Raw genomic sequence first — 5,781 nt, forward strand, 5'->3', positions numbered from 1 at the left:
ACCAACACAAACAAAAAGTAATTCAAATGAAATTGGATTTTTAATGCATTGCCCAAACACTGTTTGCATGTTGTAAGATTTGTCTATTAATTTAATATAAACTGGTTAATCAGACAGATGTAAATATAATTCATTGCCTTGTCTATTTTTCTACAACTGTGTAATGAATAGTTATAAAAGAAAATTGTCTCCATGTCCTTCTGCCTTCACAAATTTGGCGACTTTTCAGCAATCATGATGGAACCGCTCTAGATGAGCGAGCTGCCCCAGAGGTGGTGTGTCGCCCTTTTCCAGAAGAACCACGCTGGGTGTGTGCTGCACCATTTGAAGGTGTGATGGTCATTTATTGCTTTGTGTTTGTTATTTTGGCCACCTTCTTTATTTTCCTTACACCCTTTTTGTTTGTGGCTTTTCAGCCAAAATATTGTCCTACCCTGGTTAGGCATCCTGCAATTGGGTTCACTTTCAATTCTTGCAGGTGCAGGGCTAGACCTCATGCTCCAGTGGTGAGGTACGATCCACCCCATTACAGAAGAAGCTGGCCAGTACATGAACCCAGTTGAGTTTTACCAAGGGGAGCTGCTTGCCTCCAGCTGAGATGATTTACCACATTATTTCCACAGTCTGCAGTGTGGGCATTTGGGCCTGCACCCTTTTAATGGGCATTCGTCTCCCCCTACTCCCTCTGCTAATGCAGCGAATAGACACTTGTCCCTCCCATCCCTTTTCACCTCTGATGGTGGGTTTTTTTAGGTTCCAGAGAATTACCCCCAGAATTCCTTTAAAATTACAAACTTCTGGAGCTGCTCCTTCAGAAAAGGGTTCTGTAACAAGCCCACCTGTCATGGAGATTTGCGGCGTGGCTCGGTTACGAAGCAAGTCTTTCTGCCTTCAAAAATTTGGCCAGCAGATGGGGTATAAAGGCACAGATGATTGGCATGTCAGTTACTGACCCTTAACTAACAGTCATTTGTGCCTCACTGAGAGTTAATTTGCTCTAGGTGTGTGTTTCCCTTTTCTGCAGCAAGCCTCACATCACAGAACCACCTTAAGCACAAGCTGTGCCAGTTGATGGAGTGGTTGTCCCACTCATATTTAGCCTTTCAAGGGTCGTTTTAGGTTTCCCTATTTATCCTCTTTTTTTCGAGATCTGGGTTGCAGACAGAGTAGCCTGTCATATTGTGACAACCAGTTCTAAGTTCTTTGCCATCCCTTTTCTATCCACTCTTTTGTTGTGGGCTGCGGATGTTTTGTGTCATTCCTTTATTACTTTGTTTATATTGTTTTGGCCACCTCGTTTATTTATCTGAATTCCTTTTTTGTTAGTGGCTTCTTAGCCACAGTATTGTGCTACCTTGGACCAGCATCCTGCAGGTGGGTTCAATTTCAATTCTTGCAGATGCAGGGCATTAGTGGTGAGGTGTGATCCACCCCATTACACAAACATGGAATACTAAATATGACATTTTAGAAAAGCATGAAAAGGCCACTGTTTTTAGGTGGAACATCCAAATAGATTTCTGGATTCATACCATAAATCAACTCTTGTTTGAAAGCAGACTTTAAATTACTGATAAACTTAAATACTTATTACATTTTATAGTTTTTTTTTTAATAGGTACACAATATTGAGTTGGCTTAATCATAAAACATCATTGTGTTTATGCTTAATAGTTATTGTTATACCTACTTATTACACTTTATGTAAACACATTTTTAAACCATCTCTCTACAGGGTCCAAGAGACTGAACAGATATTGTAATAATGACTGTATACATGTTGTATCAGAAGCATTGGGACCTCTCAAAAAGAGGTCTGTAATTCTATTCCTATATGTATTGTTTTGGTTTAGTGTATTTCTTTTTTGGTTTACTTGTTTGTTTCATTGTTATTATTTATCGTTGACAGTATTGTACACATACATCAGCACCTGAACGAAAACAAGTCTTTAAAATATCAATAAAATATTTTACAATTGTGCAACAATGACCAGTGTGTGAAGTTTCAATATTGTGCAGTGACATTACATGCATGTTTACACTCCATTATCTTTCTTTAGGGGGCAGCCCGTGGCTACGTGGGTAACACTGTCGCATCCCAGCAAGCAGGTCCTGGGTTCGATCCCCAGGTGGGATGGTCCGGGTACTTTCTGTGTGGAGTTTGCATGTTCTCCCCGTGTCTGTGTGGGTTTACTTCGGGTGCTCCGGTTTCCTCCCACAGTCCAAAGACATGCAAGTGAGGTGAATTGGAGATACTAAATTGTCCATGACTTGTTTAATATAACCTTGTGAACTGATGAATCTTGTGTAATGAGTAACTACCATATTTCTTGAAGGTGTTCTGTCAGGTGACTTGGCACAGTTTTTACACCAAATACCCATCATGGTGCATCCCATTTTTTATCCGAGCTTAGGACCAGCACTGAGAGCGCACTGACAACTGAACCTTCCAGTAGCTAGGCTGTTTAGACCATCCCTCAGACATTAGAAAATCGTGTTCGTGCAGACGCCAGATCGGCCAATGGCACCAATGAGATTCAAACCCCAGATGCCCAGACTGCTTTAAACAACATTAAAAGAAAAAGCAATTAAAACAGCATAAAACCATCATTCACACTGTAGCATCCTTCTGCCAAAATGCATCTTAGGGAGCATTGAGATTAAACAGGTTATTGTTATTTTCACTTTGTATTAGGCTTATTATATTTTAGATTTATTATATTATGCATAATATAATAAATGCACTCACAGCATTTTAAAATGCTTTATTTTGAAATGAATTGAGTTTTTTATAATGTAGCTTTAGCTAATTCCTATACGGTCTGGGGCTGAAAACGCAATAGGAATGTGAGTATAATGTAGATCTGAGGGGGAAATGTGTTGAACAGTTTTAGCATGTGCAGTTCAAACAGGATCAAGTAAGATTTTATTAATGTATAAGTCCTATCTACTTAACACCTGTAAGTAGTACAGTAGACAAGTACTGAACACTTGTCAAGTTGTAGGGGCACCAACTTTATACAGTATACATCCACACACGCATGCATGCACACCCACACACAGATGGCACCGGAGTGATTGGGCAGAAACGGGAAGCAGCTGTAGCCTACATGGAGACCCTATGCTTCAGTGGGACCTAACGGTGAAGACAGGACATTTGCATGAGAGGTATAATCTGGCTAGCACCCCCACCCCCGTCAGCCTCAATCCAAAATCTCACTTCTCCTTTCTACTAAACTAATGTTTTGCCTATCTTCTCACTTATACTACACATTGTACCTTACCACCAACAACATTTTGGTGAGTGGTTGGCCAAGGTTTGGTTTTTTTGGTCAATCATTACAGTAAAAGTGCAAGTGTATTCAGGTTTCTGTACTATCCATAGAAGGATGATGTGATTAAGAGTTAATGGTAGAAGTTCTCCAAAGCTCCAAAGGAATTCTGGGTATCTCGTCCTGGCAGTCAAGCTGTGGTCTGCCCCTACTGAGCTGACAGCTTTCCATTAGTCCTCAGGGATGCACTCACTACTTGCATTGCTGGCTAGTCTTACAAAGTTCCAGCACCATCGCCAAACACACAACCCTAAAATATTTATTAACCGACTTGACAAAAAAAGATGAAAGATAAATGAAACCTCTTTTTCATGGTCTTCCAGTTTTCTATGATTGTTTCATAAAAATTACATGACTGGTTTATTTCATGTGAGGACTATCTATAATCAGTGTTGCTCTGCCTGATGAACAGCTACATTTTCCCATTTCAGTTTCAGTACAATCTTGTCTTGACCTTGTTTAATAATGTTACATGAATGAGGTGAAAAAGCCTAACCGATCAATTATTATTCATCTGTATTTACCACTTTATCCTGATCAGAGGGTTAGCGTTAAACCAAGATCCCCAGGACCCTGGAGCCCTGCAGCACCCACTCTACCTGCTGTATATACTTCATGTAGTGTTAGAAGATTCTTAAAACCCAAGCTAGTACAAATAAATACACATTATAAAGTATGTGTTCTGTTTAAATGTATGCACATAGTATATTCATGAGCTAGTCCATTTTATTGACTTGTGTTTACAGAGTATGTTGGCTAATAAATTCGGTTAATGAAATAGTTTAAATATTAAAATAACCCTTATGACAGTGTAAAACACTTGGCAACAATGATGATATTTAAGCTGCTACTGAGCGTGTATATAGATTTAAGTGGGGTTAATTATATAATTAGAATATTAAAAGGTCTATATACCCATAGTGAAACATGGTGGCGGCCTTTAGTCAAGGTTGATGTTACAAAACCTTCAGGTTTTTGCTAAAAAGCTGAAAATGAAGAGGAATTTCACCTTTTAGCATGAGAACAATGAAGCTTATTTGCAAAGAAGATTTGCCAAGATTTGTCAAGTTGTGCCATGAAGATAGACTCCTACTCAAAATGAATGATTGCTGTCAAAACCTGTCATATTGAGTGTTGTTTTTTTATATTTTAAAAACACTTTGGGTAGAAAAATCCTTTTACACTTACTTGTATATTTAAATGACTAACAGAGGTATGTTACCAAGCTCATTTCTCTACTATATTAACCTAGTAGTATAATTAAGAGAATTCAGGACTTTTAAGTATTTAATTTTTGATTTGCAGTCTTTTTAGTGAACCTGCAAACCCCCACCAACCTATTTGCTGCCACAAGAAATTTTGCCTCCAGCCTACAGCATTAACTCATAATGAGTAATCACTTGATGAGTATTTCCAGAGATTCCAGTTAACTATGAACTACATCACTCACGGGCAATTCCTTTCGTAAACTTGGGGGCACCAACACATTTCAAGATTAAATATACATATCTGGATTTTCCAATTATAACCCAGAGGATGTTTTAACATGGAAACCTTAACCTATGTCTGAGCAACAACCTCACACTAGTAAAACCCAGTGAGGGAGTTTATTTAAATAATAGTGGTAACTGTCTGTAGGAGTTTACTGATTTGTTGTTTCTTTCTGGATTTTACAGCAAATTTTGTTCTCTAACAGAATTTAAAATATAAAGAAAAGATGATATAGCCTGTGGGCTAACAAGACAATCTGAACATTTTGTGCATTTTCCTTTTTGATAATAAATAACCTTTCTTCTAAATAAAACTACAAGCATAGTTAGTGACCAGTGAAAATGAGATGATGTTTTAAAACTTGATTTAAATGTTGAATACTGGCCATTAACATTATTCATATTATTTTCCTTCTATTTACAGACCCTGTAGGGCAGCCATAGTTTGGAATTCCCCAATGGAAATTTTAACCATGTGGTGATTACTAATATACAAAAATGAAAAGAAAACAAAAATAGGAGAACTAAATTGTACAAAGCTTATTAGGATAAAAAAAAAAAACTAAGGCACATTGTGGTGTCTAAATGAAACTGTCTTGAGCATCTTCAAAAATTACTTGTGCAAACAACAATGAGGTAACAAGCACTGCAACATCCTCTGACATCTGATACAGCTCAAAATTACACCATTAGTGTCCTCAAGAAATGAAGCAGAAACAGCATACATTAGCATAGATTATAGGTTACACTCAAGTAAACACAGAATTTTTCAAATCATAAGGACACCAATACCGGGATAGAAACTGTACACAGTATGCTGTCTGTGGTCTACAGCACCTATAGAGGGTTAAGTATACAGTTTAAGTTCTGTCTGCCCTTCAACATTTATGTAAAGTAGCAAATCACTTTTTTCTGATTTGCCAAATACATCCCGGACCACACTGTCATATCCAGAACAG

The sequence above is a fragment of the Trichomycterus rosablanca genome, chromosome 5 (assembly GCF_030014385.1).
Source record: "Trichomycterus rosablanca isolate fTriRos1 chromosome 5, fTriRos1.hap1, whole genome shotgun sequence".
NCBI classification, from domain to species: Eukaryota; Metazoa; Chordata; class Actinopteri; order Siluriformes; family Trichomycteridae; genus Trichomycterus; species Trichomycterus rosablanca.